Source organism: Typopeltis vanoorti, chromosome 5, assembly GCF_054136105.1.
Source record: "Typopeltis vanoorti isolate ZY-2024b chromosome 5, IOZ_Tvanoo_1.0, whole genome shotgun sequence".
Lineage (NCBI taxonomy): Eukaryota > Metazoa > Arthropoda > Arachnida > Uropygi > Thelyphonidae > Typopeltis > Typopeltis vanoorti.
In genome coordinates, this window is record NC_143553.1 from 54072061 (window position 1) to 54088702 (window position 16642).

The following is a 16642-nucleotide window of genomic DNA, read 5'->3' on the forward strand; positions in this document are numbered from 1 at the left end:
AAATGGTTCAAAAATTAGAAGACATGCAGCTGACGATAGCTTGTTGTCAGACAAGACTACAAGACTGACGGGATATATTCAGCTGATTGCAAATTTCTGTATCAGCATCATTTTCATATATTGATACAGAGGCAATTTTCCAGTACATGACTAGTATGGGGGAGAACTAGAGGTTCATCCCTGGAGATTATGAGTGTAGTCGGTACGGACTAAATTTTTTTTTTTTTTTTGCTTGGAAAGCTGAATGAGTAGAATGGGTTGCCAGGATCATTTGCGAATGCTTTGTTGAATGAATTTAAAATGAAGTATGACAGATGTTGGAGAAATACTTATTATAGCGGGTTTCCCGCAATGAGTTACGGACTCCATATAATGATAAGTGTTTCCCTCAATCTAGAGCTGGATGTAAGCTTTGGTGCGGAAGGTAATTTTCTCTGATAGGTGTACAACTGAATGATGAAACATTATTATTACTATTACTTTGATAATTTCCAGATGAAAATTATTATCATTATAAATATTATAACAATAATATCCATCACGAGAGTCATCTAACCTGCTAGTGATTGTCGTGACTTTTTAGCTTGATTATTATTCCCTACAGTGACTAAAAAATCCAACTAAAAGAAAGAATAAAAGGTAAGATTTCAACATTGTCAGCGTTTCAATCTAATAATGATGTTAAAATCAGCACTGTAAATCCTTTGAAGGTTAAACGTCAGAAGATTTGTTTATTTATTTATTTTATGCAAGAAGAATTATACTTCGGTCTGTTATAATGTCAGCAGGTTTGGAATGGTGCTGACATCTATTGCTCATCAACTGAAATGTCTGTAAATGTAAAGTGTGAGATAAAACATTTGTTTGAAGCCGCTGTGCAAGAACTGGTAGTATAAAATATATCATCATGTAAAGTTTTTCTGCTGACTTCACAGGTTTAGTAGCTAATTTAAAATAATGTTTGTACAATAAGAAAAATGGAGTGGACTAGTATGCTTTGTCTAATGTGAATGTTGAAGTCAATTTAAGCAGTACTGTAAAATGTGTAGTGAACGCTACAATTATTGTTAAAAGTGTACTACGCATCTTCCATGTTGTGCTTGTTTTTTTCTCTATGATCGATATCAAGGTCATATCATTTATGCATAATAATAATTAGTCTTTTGGTTTGTAATAGGTATTACATGAATTTTAGATGGTGTCCATTAATTATAAAAATGAAAAAAAAAAACTTGGTAGCATATTGATTTTTGAGGTGACCATTTGAACAAGACAGTCCATCTCCACGATGAGGACATATTAGACTCATGTCTTATATTCTTGCTCAGAGTTACTCATAGAAGTAATATACCTCATCAGTATATGCTCCAACATACTGATGAGGGAACCCAGATTAGTGAATCATTCTTAAATGATATCACACATTTTTTCAAGAGTCCTATTTTTCATACTCCTTCGCCTTCCTCTGTGTCATCTCACAAATTAAAAATAAATAAATAAATAATACAAAAGGACAAAAATGTACATTTAAAATTTCATATGCGTTTATTTCTGTTTTTGTAATATACAATAATTACACCGTAGCATTTTGCGAATGCTGCGGTGTAATTATTGCACTATAGTGCAGTACTATAACTGCACTTTGTTTATACTTGAATTTTTTAAATGAGTTTTAAGATTTTTAAAATATGTTAAAATGGGTTGTAAGAATTCAGAAATTTTCTAACAAAATGCATTAATATTAATTTGACATATCATTTTAGATATATTCGCTATCCGACCGTAGAATGTCTGAAGGGTTTTTTCCTAAGAAGAAAGCCCCATTTAAGCGTAAAATATCTAGTTACGAAGCACATTTTAGGTGAACGATGAATTTCGTCCGTACGAGATTACTTCTTATGATTACCTTTTATTGGAGTCCCGAAATGGCTTGAAAAGTACCAAGCTTTATGTAAAAATTAAAATACAAAAGTGAAAAATAAGAATACAAAAAGTATATAAAATAAAAACAATCCTTAGCTTTCCACACACAGTGCTATTGTATTATAGGTTTACAGCCTTTGGTGGAGTTAAAGGCTTCTATTTCGGATTTACTGGCATAGTAACTAAGACTGTGAGGTAGTGTTTATTATGTCTGATCATAGCATTTGTGTGTGGTGTTAGTGGTGGGGATTGATCGTATTGCAGAATGAAACACCCGAGTTTCGTGGATAAACAACCTTGCTATCTTCGTATAAACCTGTTAAGTTAGAGGGTTCTTGTTTCTTAAACTCAATAATTGTATAGGCTTGTTGCTGTGTACAGCAACACCTCAAGTTCGCGAGTGAATATATTCCGCGAGAATGTTGCGCAACTTGAAATTCGCTTAACGCGAGAGATTACATTTTCAAGACGAACGGAAATAAAAACAAAGGAAAAAAAATAGTTAGCTTCATAAATGGGAAATTTGACTTTTTATAAGTCAAATAAATTCATTCATATTCAAATTCATTATGAAAAAAAAAGTGTATCTTAATTTAGAATGATATGAAATTGCGCAAATTTATTAGCAGACAGTAGTCAAAATAGTAAACAAGAAAGAAACAATCAACGGACACGAGACGCTCACTGATTCATCTTCACTACTTATTTGAAATGAAGACTTTGGAACATTCTTAATGAAGGCGTGTCAGTTATTTGTTTCATGTAGTATAAAACCCTGTGAACTCCTTTCTCTACCTTGAAACTTTCACACTTTTTTCATGAGTAAAAAAATAATGAGTTTTCGAAATAGACTAGTTTGTTTGGATTCATAATTTGGATCATCAATAATGGCTTTCGATAGATTTGTAAAATTTCGGCAACTTCTCAGCAGTTCTACGTTGCGGAAACTATGGATGTCTTTGAATTTTTAGCACTATCTGGTACTAGCATTAAATGCTTTAGCTTCAGGATCGTCACTTAAAAAAAAAAAAAGGTTTCGGGTTTTTCTTCAGCATAAACAGGAATGCTTTGTTTATTTTGACGTCACGCCTAATTCAAGAAGCTAGAATCCTTTCAATTTTTTCCCCTAATATCTAGTCGAATAGCAAAAATAATATGATGGCATTCTTACGTGCTTTAATCTTTTCAGCACTATCTCTGAATAGTACGAAGTGTTGACAGCAGCAAACCTTTTCTTCTAAGTTTTTTTTTTTTTTTTGTAGATTTGTTAGAACATATTCCAGGGTTCACTGAATTGAATATATATAGATATATATATTCGCCGACTACAAACAGGAAATTAAAATCTGAAGATAATCATGTTTCACGTAACACACACACACACACACACACACACACACACACACAACAATGAGAGACCTCCAGGGAGTCAGGAACTCATCGAGGGAGGCCACATACTACATGCACCGCAACAGCGATCATACTTATTCTTGAATTCATTCACACTGCTTACACACACACAACGTCCAATGGCAATCCATTCCAATCACTCTATCAGAGAAAAATCTAGCCCTCACCTCCCTCTTAGCGATGTTCAGTTTGAGTTTCTAAGGATCTCTTGTTCTTTCCCCACCCTCCATAAATTGAAAAATTCCATCAACTGAAATCCTGTATGACCCTTTCAGAAGTTAGTAAGTCTCAGTCATATCCCCCCCCCTCTTTCTACTGTTTGCTAGCTGTTCAATCTGTATTCATAATCAGTATTCCACAATCCTGATATCATTTTAACACTCTCCTTTGCTCTCTCTCTCTCTTTAACATAGCAGGAATCACAACGGAAAAAGAAGAGCAGACCTGCGCACAATAGTCCAACTGAGGTCTTATGAAGGCCTTGTAAAGAGGCAAAATAACATCCTCATCTTTACATGGGAAAGTTCGTTTCAGCATTGCTATTATCTTTTGAGTTGTATTTGCAATCTTTGCCACATGGCCCCTAAACTTCAATTTTCTATCAACTGACATTCCAAGATACCTAGCCTCATCAGTTTCTTCTAGCACAATCCTACCAATATAATACAGCAATGGATATCCTAATCCGCCGAAGTGAATGACTTTACATTTACTGACATTGAACTGACACCCATTTTCCCATGTCCATAATTCCAGCTATTCAAATCATTCTGCAAATACTGCATCTTAACAGCATTCCTGATTACCCTACCTATCTTTGCACCATCATCAGCAAATAGCTGTATGTCTCTTGTCAAATCCTTCCCAATATCATTAATGTACAGATTGAATAACAGTGGACTAAGTACTGATCCTTGTGATAGGCCACTGGTTACCTCATATACTACTTTTTGATATCTGTCTGTCAGCCATCCTCTTATTCATGCTAATATTTTATAATCCAAACCCATATTCTCCAATTTATGCAATAGTCTACCATGCTGTATTCTGTCAAAAGCCTTAGCAAAATCCAAACGTATCATGTGTATCTATTCCCTTGTCTAACTCCGTGGTAACATTATTATAAAATGTGAACAAGTTGCTAACACATAACCTTCCCTTAGTGAACCCATGCTATTCATTGCAAAGTAGAGATTCACTGTGAACCCATTTCTGAATGCGAGCCCTAACCAACTTTTCCAAAATCTTCACCATCACTTCTGAGATACTGATTGGTCGATTGCCGTCGGATGTTGTGTGCAAACAGCATGAATGAATTCAAGAAGAGGTATGACAGCTCGTGCGAACAGCATGGTCTCCATCGATGAGTTTCTGACTTCCTGGAATTCTCTCTCAATAATAATAATAATAATAATAAACAGGTGTTTGATTTCAAGAAGGCAGTAAAGTGATCCAGTGAAAGAACATGGTCTAGATGTGACTGATTCAGTCAGAAGTGCATTAGAAGTACGAAATATTAGATACGACAATGTTGGAGTGTTTACAAGTAATAGACTGATTTGGAGGAAAATTGTTGATATCAGATTAATAATAATGTAAACTTAATCATGTAGTGCTCTCATAGTAACCTGAACACCCCCTTGTGGGTACATATCAGGAAATTGATGATTTTTATTTTAATTGAATCGAATGCAGTATTTCAGATTGCTTCTAATAGCTCCACACTATTTTTAGCTTAAAAGAAGAAGAAAATTAATTTAAAAATGAATTAAAATTAGCACCCGTTATCTCACTAACAATTATTTTTCAAAGAAGCTAAATGTATTAAATATTAAACATGTTTTCACTACATATGTAGTGCAAACATGTTTAATATTATTCAGTGGATAGTTTATTTAGTGTGACAATCCATAGATGGCGCCACATTAATTCAATGGTTTTATGCGGCATTATGAAAGATATATTGCACTAAATACACATTTAATTTTATTATTATTTTTTAGTTTTTCTTTCATATTTTTTAACATGACCATCAGCGAACAGATGGCAATGTTAATATATGCCAAATAGCCGTTTCTTACATTAAGAAACTACAAAGTATGTCTAGTTTTGAGCAAGAAACGATACACACAAATGTATACTAAAGGAATAATGCATGTATATGAAGGAGTTATTCTTAGAATATAAATTATGAAATATTATAACCCCACAAAAAATAATTTATTGATTTCTTAGGAAACTCTCATCATTTCCGATGCGTTTCTAATCGCCGGTGGCATTTCGTTTAGCTGGAAACCATGTTTGTGCAGTGCTGCCTTCTAATGTCAGTATCCTATTGTAAACGGGTGATTTATCGATCGTGACATTTGAAGGACCATGCTCTCGTTGTCACGTGCAGATTGAGAACTCTGTAGATTAAGATTTGAACCAGAAACATGCAACTAATACGTTGTCCATACGCGGCGCGCTCGGACGAGAGAGAGAGAGAGAGAGAGATCGGATAAAATGGGATGATTATTCCCTGTAAGAACAAAATTTTGGATCTCCGAACAGAATATACTGGTATTCCATTGCCATCTACGAGGCTAAGCAGAATATCTAATCCTTTCTCTAGTTCTTCCTGTACTTCTTTATAACACGGTAGTTGTTTCCATAATTAAAAAAAAAAAAAGATTAATGTATGTAGTTCGAGTGGTACATATTTGTATATACTGAACAGGCAAACAGTATTCTTTAATTTATACAGCAGATATATGCTCTTTGTATTTTTATAGCGTAGTTTTTTTTTTTTTTTTAACAACACGGTCCTATATATCGAAACTCACCTTGTAGAATTGGTTTTCTTTTAGATAACATACTGTTCTGACTCGTTGCTTTAACTAGGATGAACGGAACCTTTATAAGGACTCTTTCAGCATTTAGTCGGTACCATACGGAAGAGGGAAGGCGAAAACATTTATTCCTGCCGGAAACTCTTGTTTTTCAGCAGCCAAGTTTGAAAACCAGCTAGAAGAACAGTGCATTTAATAGATATAATAAATATATTCAAAATAAATCGACTAATAAGCCTACTGTATTTTAGTGCGTTTATTTCAAAAATATTATTTTGTATGTCACAAAGATTTTCACAAACTCTCATACATAATACACATTTTGTGATAACGTAATGGCTTACTGTTTCTTTTCCCTACGACACTTACAAAATGGATGCACCCTTTCACAAGTTCTTGATGACGATATAATCCGTTTCTGAAAAATAACATCCTTTCTTACTTCCTGATCTGTGCTCACGCGTAAACCCACACTATGCCCTCCAGGCGTTCGAAACCAAATCTCACGTAATAGGGAGGTTAATTCTTATTACCGTAGTGTCCTATGTCTGTACATTACGTACAACTAGCAGATACATCTGCATATTCTAATATTACTCTTCTACTTTTGTTATCTTTTACCGTTTCTCTAATGCGCTTTTCTTAACCGTTATAATTACATTGGATGGGTAAAAAGTATGTACACACTTCATTTCAGTCTTAATAGCAAAAGATTTAGATCAGTGGTTTTCAAACTTATTTGGCTTACCGTCCCCTTTTCCAAAAAAAAAAAAAAACAATTATTCAGATTAATTTATTCAGCCCCATTCTCCCCTGGAAACTACTTTATAAGACCTAACCAGCTCTACCTGATACATATAAAAGAAAATCGTATGAAGATCGGATCAGCAGTTCTTGAGTTTTAAGCAAACAAACAGATGCATAATCAAACGCAAATTTGTTTCTGTATCTAGTAGAGATTTTTGAAGTTTGGAAATAAGAAACCTTTGAATTGAAATTTTAAAACTATTTATTGAAATCAACAAAAGAAACATAAATTGCACGTAAATAGGACAAGTTGGGGGTGAAAATTTAATAACACTATTAGAATTAAGAAAACAAACATAAATTTCACATATGTGAAAGTCGTACATAAAATAGTAAATAACGATCAGTAATATTAAAAACAATCCTAACGAGAAGGATGAGCCTGGTGTGCTGCTACCAATTTATTATGTTTAGCTCGATATTTGTCAGCAGCATTCTTAAATCACCGCGATCAGCTATTTGCTGTCAATTTCTTTTTTTTTTTTAGTTAAAAGATTTATCACTGCACTGAACCTACGTTCCACTGAATATCATGATGGAAATGGATTATTTTTTTCTTTTTTACCAGCCCACAATCCAGGATAAAGTACGGGCATCTGCTTTTGTAACCAGAACTGTTGGTACCCGGTTTTGAATTTTAATTTCATTCCTCATTCGTTGTTACTTCTATCAGTTCTTCTTGTAATTGTAAAGATTCTTCTGTATTTGTACTTGAAAAACGGCTCCAAAACCCAATCGAGTATTTTCATTTCAAGAATATCTTTAAATCGTTAGTTGAAATAAAATGGAGAGCCTCCTAGTGCTGACAATAGCTGAGCACGTCTTCATCACATTTTCCCACTGTTGATAGATTTGGAAACTGGCTGAATTCTCCTCGTCCTAAGTTTCGTTTGTACAGGACAAGTTTTGATACAAACGCAGAAATAACCGTGTCCGGACAATTCATTGCCGAGAATTTATTGCGGGAAAATTGATCGCAGAAAATTTCATCGCGGGAAAAAAAATTCATCGTGGCGACTATTCATCGCGAGGGAAATTCACAGCGGAGAAAATTAATCGCACGAAAATTCTTCGCAGATATATGTGAAAAAAAATGAAATATTTCCCATATAAGAAATATTTCGATTATATTTAGCTTTCTGAAAATTGTTATTCCGTATAAAGTTATTCTTTCTTACTACACGCTCTGTAGGTGGATATGAATTGTTACAGAACTGGGGTAGGAGGGTTATGGAGAAAGAGCACCATATTTAAGAATATTTATACATCCATTAAGGTGTGATATATTTGTTTTTTTATCTGAACTAATGTGACGTGTTCCAGTTATTGAATAAACGTGTATTTTGAAAATGACTCGAAAGACATGTTGTACACTGCTATCGTTTACAGAGCCAGTTTAAGATAAGTGAATTAAATCCCGTGTGATGATACAGCGTTCCCCCTTTTTAAGGGAGTCACTGTACCATCTAGTCCCCCCAAATTTTATCCGGGCTCCGGAACCGGCATATGCTGACGAATTAGACCTATGGCTGGGTATTCCCGAGGACACGCATGTAATCCATGCGTGTCCTCGGACCGGTTTGCCTGCTTTCGGGATGAAAAACACCAGATAAACTGGCGGAAAAAACCCTGCTGTCAACGCCCAAGACCGGCTAACTTCTTCAGCTTCTCACGTCGTTGACGGGAATCGAACCTAGGACACTCCTTCCCCAGGCATATGGTTGCGAAGCGCAAGGCCACTAGGCTAACCGCGCGGATAGTTTAAGATCATAGGTTCACTTTTTGAGTAATTATATCAAAGAAAATGATAATAAAATTACGTATATCCTATCATTATTATGTAAATCAGCATGAGCTAAATTGCTATCTTCGGGTGCAATAATAGTTTTTACCTTTACCTCCAATATTAGTATTTTATGACATAGTCTTATAGTCTTCTTTACTGAAAATTATATATATATATATGTATGTCCCCAAATGAAATAAGTAATTAATTAGTTCTCTTGTGAAATGTTCAAAAATAAACTGTAATCAGAAATATCATGTGGTTACGGAATAAAAATTTTCAGAAAGCTAAATATAAATAACAGCTTTGGTTTTTGTTAAATTCAGCTTATATCCTTGGAGCTGTAGATTTTTTTAATTAAATTTGTTAAACAAGTCGGTCAAATAAGCTATGTCACTTTTGAAATTAATCAGGTTGGCTCGTAAAGAGTTTTCTCTGTTTCCTAAAAACTGTAGCACTAAGTCAGAGTTTATAAAATCGATTCAAACAGGTACTCTTTGATAGCCAACGAACTTCTGTATGGAGCAGCAAGCGATTGAAATCTTTATCGTTTTCAATTCAAAGTTGCCCAAACAATCTGTCATTCAATGAATGACTTTTGATTTCGTTGATTGCTGTAATTACATAATGTAATGACCTGTTTAGGCGATCACTTAGGTATTTAGCAACTAAATGTTGACGATGAAACACACGGTTTACAGTGAATACATTAGGCACTACCTCTTTGCAATATGCAATAAAACCGTGATAGCATCCTACCATCGCTGGAGCACCATCGGTAGCAACTGACAAGATTCAGAGGGATTTCTTTTTCTAAAAAAAAAATTCTTCCAAATGCATGAAATATCGATTCTCTTTTAGTGCCAGTTAGTAAATTTTTAGCAACTAATAATTCTTGGCAATTTTTTCCTTCTTTTATGTATCGTACATATGCTAAAAGTAAGGCTTCATTTCCTGGAAAAATAGACTCATCAAGTTGTACAGAGAGCTGGGTTGTTTTTAAATACTCGCATAATGAGTCTTCAGCATCCTGGGCTATTTCATCAATTCTTCGTTGCACTGTATTATTGCTCAAAGAAATTTTCTTGATAATATCAGAGGCTAGCTTTTGCAATACAGTGCGTATGACCTCACTAACAGCTGGTAGGATTAGTTCTTCACTAACATTATGCGGTTTTCCTGATTTATCAATCAGTAAGGAAATGTTGTAAGAGGCGCGCAACTCATCATCATCTAGTTTGGATATAGCTGAAAACATACCTGCCAATGCTGGTTGTTTCAAAAAAATTTTCTTTAAGTGCTTGAAAATACCATAAATCCTTATCTTTTTTTATCAGCATGAACTTTTGTCAAATGTACTATTCTTGATGGCTTCATAGATTCATTTTAAAAAAACGTTTTGGCAAATCAGGCATATTGGTAATGTTTCGTTTGCAGGCGAACTGAACAAAGCCATATTTCAAATATTCGATATTATAATGTCTACATTTCTTCTTGGATTCAGCCATGATATTATCTGTACAAAAAGTTTAATTTACAAAATTGCTAGAACGCAATTTCTCACGTGCCTAAACCAAATCATTTTTACAAGAAAAGGTATAAAAATACTCACATGAAACCTGCTAATTTTTTGGAACAACAATAATTTGCTTTGTGTGTAATCCATGTAAAAGGTACCGACTAGGTATTGAATATGCACCAAAATTTTTATGCACTACATGAAATTGTTAACTGCATGCCACACAATTCAGAAACAATCTAAAACTGATTTCATACATCTCACGTATTTATAGTATTATACGGTGAACAAGTCATAACTTGCACATGTTCCTGCCGATACGTACTGGACTTGTAAAATCCGATCACTTGAAAGTGTGCTCCCGCCAACACTTTACTTGTTAAGACCTGTCGTCGGACTTCAACGCCGATCTACTGTAACTTGCATTTTGTACGTTTCTTTGGAAAATAAAGCAACCATTACGACCTTTACTTACGTTATATAACAGTTAGATCATCAAAATTTTTGATGATAAATTTTTTTCAGAACCTAATTTTTGTCCTTTATGCTTCCACTACCCACCTTACTTCAATTCAGTCCCTCCTTTTGCTCATGAGGAGACTATTGCTTACCCTGGATCGTTCCAGCGCCTCCAAGGGGGCGGTACCGCCCCCTTCGAGAACCACTGGTTTAGATCTTATTCCATTAACCAGTACTACGCTTCTGCTATTGTTGCAAATTTTGATTAAATTTATTATCTTATGAGGTATTCCAAGTTCATTTAATACTTCCCAAAGGCCTTCTCTGTGAAAATGCTATCATATGCTTTTCTAAAATCTATAAATAAAATATGGATATGCCGACACGTATATACCTCCTACCCACAGTACTAATGGTTGATACAATTATAACATTTCCTAGTTGAGATTCACACTCACTTCATTTATCGTTCTTTATTTTTTTACATTGTAAACTAGTGTTTCTCAACCGGTGGTACGTGGAAAAAGATCGGATAATAGACGGTTAATTTTTTATTTTATTTTATTTTATGAAATTTTGAAAAATAAAATGTTAAAAATTCCCCACTCTAAGGATAAATAATTACATGTTTTACCCTTTTTTTTTTCTTTTTTTTTCAAGCTAGCAGAAGGTGACAAATCGTCTGTTGATTTTCATATACGTATTTCGTTTGTTCACCCTCCGAGGGGATAGCTGTATTTCTTGGAAAGCTTACAATCACGAGAGAATCTTATCTCGCGTTGTTTTCTATTCTTTCCTCGAAAATTTCTTACATGGCAGTGTTGCTGTCGGTACTCATTGTCGCTTTAGTAAGTTATTATGCAGCGTTGAGGATTTGGTAAAGGCCGCTTCAATAGACGTAATCCATGTATTGTGCTCTTGCTCACATAATTTAATGTCACATGAACATTTTCTTTCATTTCGCTTCTACTAATTTCTTTTCTTTTTTATTTTCTAGTGAAAATGTAGTCATAAGATTCATTTAATTGTTATTGATTATCATTAAATCGCCATGCTAATACAATATTTTATAGTTTATATTGTATTGTACATATTTTAATAAGTGGTAAACCGAAAAGTTTCAGTATTCGTAGTACAAATATTAAAAGAGGTTGAGAACCGCTAGTGTAGAGTATTCTTTTATGGCATACAAGATGCTGTCATTGTAAAAAATAAATACAATACCATATTAATGATTTTATTTAATATATAAAAGCATCGATGACAATTGCTGAAGAATATGGGCGCGAAAGGGAAAAGGTCCTTTTCTTTCTCTGGTTATGTTAAAAAGAAATGTTAAATTAAATAAATTTAATTATTAATAGCAGCTAAAACATTTTGGATTTCATAAACCAGAGATTCCCAAAATCATATTTAATTTTTATATCAAATTTAGTTGTTTGCACTTGAAAGGGAAAAATGAAATTTATAAAATATTTTAAATACTAATTATATGAAGAGCCAAAGGCTTCAATTCGGCGACGTGAAATTATTTAAGTTAAGGGATATTACATCCCATATTGTTTCATAGCCGAATAAGAAACTCAAAGAGTTTCATGCCAAATATAGAAACTACATAAAGTTCGGCGAGTCCAAGCGTAAGCAAATACCTGGATAGTGCAACGCATAGTCCCTCTGGTAGTGCAACACTGAGGCAACTCATAGCAAGGGTGGAGTAAGCTCCAATCACTGTTCTTGGTATTTACCCATAATGTGAAAGCAAGATCCAATCACTGTTCTTGGTATTTACCCATAATGTGAAACCCAGCTCCTAGGAGCTGTATTACTGTTCTACATTATGAGAGAAGGTCACTGCCCAGACCAATTTCAACCTTTATTGAAGTCTCATCAGTGAGTGGGTAGACCTAGATAATACCAAGTTCGTAGCGAACAGAACTTGCATTCCCTACTATAAGAATTGCCAAGAAGGTGTCCTAATAAATTTCTAATTACATGAAGAGCCAAAGGCTTCAATTCAGCGACGTGAAATTATATCCCTTAACTAAGGGGTAATACCTTGACTTAAATAATTATTTTTTTTAATTATTTAAGTTTATTATTAATTAATTTAATAATAAATAAATAAATTTATTATTTATTAATTATTTAAGTATTTTAATTAAATTAATTTAATTAAAATATTAAATATTTTAATATTTAAATAATATACTTTAAATAGTTCGAAACAGCTAAAGGAATACTAAGTTTGCGTTTGCAGTGTTTTATAACAACGTATGTTTACTCTTTGTAATCGCAGGCTCTTTAAATTTGAATTCTGCTGTACTGTATGACAAATAAACTGCCTCGATTAAGAAAGGACTTTAAAAATGTTTCTTCTGTGGTTAAAAAAAAAAAGAAGGAAAGTGTTTCATATCAACAACATCTCCTTCCTCTCCATAAAACCAGTTGTTCATGGCAAAATCCCCCCCCACCCCTCCCTTGGGAACCTCTGCCTTAAACTGTATAGGCCTGTGTAATTGGAGTTCAGATTCTTTCCTTCTACCTTGTTATGATTTTTGCGGATAGCACTCCGTCCTCAGGGGGAAAAAGGTGTTTAAATGCTTTATTGAATTTATCGACAACTAAAAAGCCTTAATAAAGGTTCATTAATGATACGTGTCATATGACGATAACAGCAAGTATCTGGAAATTTTTTTTTTTCATATAGATCTTGAAGAGTAAAATGGAACAACAATGCAAACACCTGCTTTCCATACAAACGATACATATGGCTGACCCAGTTTTTCATCTCATTGATCACGATAAGAAGTAAAAACACAGATTGTGTTCTTCGTGCATGATTAATGAATGCATTGGTGGTTTTCGACCTTAATGTCGCAATTGGCCCCACATATTCCTGAGGGATATCTTCGTTATTGACTGAAAACCCAATTAATTGGACAAGAGAAAACTGTGTATGTGCGCGCGCAACATGTATATAACTCTCTCTCTCTCTCGTCCTCTAGTAACAGTTTAGTACTACTATACCGCCAGTGTTTTCATCGATCTCTCTCTCTTTTGTGCTTGAGGAAACATCTATAAACGGTCTCGAAGCAGTTACCAAACAGCATGAACGAAATCACCGTGTACTTCGGCAGGTGTTTATTCCAGAACTGCAGCTTGGCGTGCTAAACACCATTATTACCTTTCAACAAAAAAGTCTCTCCACAAATAATTTGTGAAGTTCAGTAAAATTAAGACGCCATATAAGTTACAGTGTTTTAGTTGTGGTTTTTGCCCAACTTCGATATGTTTTAATAACTTTAGTTATTCTCTTACTGTGGTCGTTTATAAAAAAGTACATTATGCATTGACAAAAGTAAATGACTTGTGGACTACTTGGTTGATGAAATCGAACGTAGAAAAGTGCAAAATACTGGACCCACCAAATATATCCAAGAGGGTCAAAAATATAGTGGATTAAAATGTTTTGCAGGGAAACTACCAACAGCATAATTGGCAACCACATAGGATATTTGACAACGTCTCCTAGTTCCATCTACCGACAAACGCAGCAGTTCGACTCACTAGTGACGGAGCTAATCTAAAGTGAAGCATACTATTCTTTCCGTCCCATTGTAAAATGGATAAGTTGAAGGAACAACATAAAGTGCATCAGTTTCCATTGTAAAATTGGCAAACCCAATAGACGGGTATGGACCGTTATGTTACAAGAGCCATTCAGAGAAACAGCATTGAGTCGATCCAGGACATTTCGGTGGTATATTTCCATTTTAAAAATGGCAAGGCAATACTGATCACTTTGTTTAATCCAGATGCTTTGAACCAGAATATCTATAGAACCATTCAGTAACACCTTAGTGATGCAGTTAATCGGAAAAACCTTGCAAGTAGTCTTTTTGCACTACGACGATGCACTATGACACTGACACACTGACCTGCGCGTCCGGCGATTTTTTTTTGTTTTTGTTTTTTGTTGCAGTCATAGAGACTGGTAGTTCACACTCTCCTCCTGCCTTACCAAATTTGGCCTGTTGCGACTTCTTATTCTTCTTCAGGCTGAAAAGCATCCTGAAATATAATAAAAAAATGATGTGCAATCGAATAATACTCGTACATGGAAGATATGGACCATTCTTAAATAGGCCTAACGAGATATCATTAAGCCTGTTTGAGAATGGTCTGTCGATTGAAGGATCGCTGCATACAGTCAGGGTGATGGTTGAAGGACGGAAGATGGTGATTGTTTGGAGATACTGCCGAAGCAATTAACGCTATGAGACTAGTGTGTTATGTCTATTAATTGAGTGGATCGTACTTTAATGGAATATTTTATACATGCTTTAATTTCCACATAGGAAATCTTTCATGGATATATTTGAAATAAGTCACTGTGATTTAAAGAGATCATTATCGAATTATAGTAATTGCCACACTTATGAAATCTAATACTGCAGTAATTTTGTATCTTGAAGAAAAAATGAGGCATAATTAAAATTGCAATACTAGAGAAATATTTTCTGTATTTATTGTATGAAATAGTGCGAGTGGTACGATCAATTAAATGTATTCATTAAATGATATTATTGACTACCCACAGACGTCAAAGCTTTCCATCTTGTATGGAAAAGTTCGAGCATGCAAATTGAAAATTCTAAGAGCAACACTGTATTCTTACCTTTACTCTAAACGATAATATCGATTACGGTTCGCTCGTGCGTTCACACACACACCTTCCTCTCCCTAATTTTAATTATTTGAGATGTGTAGTTGCCCAAGTAAATAGATTAGTACTTTCTGATTATATCGTTATTTATTATTATTGATTTAATTATTTTTTGAATTGCGCTCTATGCTTAAAATGTTGAAAATTGCAAATACCTTCGGAAGTCCCTCAGGACACAATTTGAAAGCCACACTGACTACGGAATTTAAAGATTCCTTCTTGCGGTTCACCACGAAAAGTCCACTTTTTCTAACAAATCGTAACTGAATGAATGAGATTTAGTAAGTATTACAATAAAACTATGTATAAAATTGTTTTGCAGTCATGAGAGAGTATGTGCCACCCCCACTGGCTGATAGCATGCGTCTGTAGTCAGCATAACAGACTATCCGCCCCCCCTCCACATACCTAATCTCTCGGAATCCTTCGCGCTGGTATGACAGTCACTCTTCTGTAGGCTGTATACAGGGTGATTATAATTAAGGTTCACATTTCGAAAGACTAACTACTTAGAGGAACGATTTAATATTTAACATGCTAATGTGTGCGGCTATGGAATTGTATTTTGCACAAAATCCAACGTTAGTTCTAAAAGTTGCTACTAGAGCGATACATGGCATTGCAATACCGTGGTGGGTAATTCAAAACGTCACAAAACGTAGGGTACAACGGCGCGTTGTGTGGTTACACAACAACATGTTCGATATATTGTCCTCCGTTATTGACAACCTGCTGAAATTTCAAAATCACATGTTCAACCACAACGTAGAGTTTCATTGGAAATGAGGATATGGCATGTAATGCTGGTCTTGAGGTCCACTAAGTTGGCTATGTGTCCACGATAAACGTCTTTGAGATGTCCCTATCGCCAAAAGTCACAGGGTTCATATCTGGCGAGCGCGCTGCCCACGTTGTACGAAAATGGTGGCTGATGATTGTGTCCTTGGTAAAATAAAATGCGTCTGAAGCAACCCCTTGACATGGGTGGCGATGTAACGAGACTAGCAGGACGGAGTTCCTCGAAAAAGAAAGGTCCGATAACGAATTTCGCTGTAAAATCACACCAAATGGTGACCTTCGGGGAGTGAAGCGGAATCTGTCACACGACGTGTGAGTTTACAGTTGCCCAAATTCTGCAGCTCTGCATATTCACAGCACCGCCCAGAGGGAAGTGGGCTTCG

At 34.9% G+C, this 16642-nt stretch overlaps 1 pseudogene; it reads right to left on the reverse strand.

The window, feature by feature from the left end:
- Positions 1-9110: 9110 nt before the first annotated feature.
- On the reverse strand, positions 9111-10265 carry LOC150106419 (protein ZBED8-like; annotated as a pseudogene).
- Between the last annotated feature and the right edge of the window lie 6377 nt (positions 10266-16642).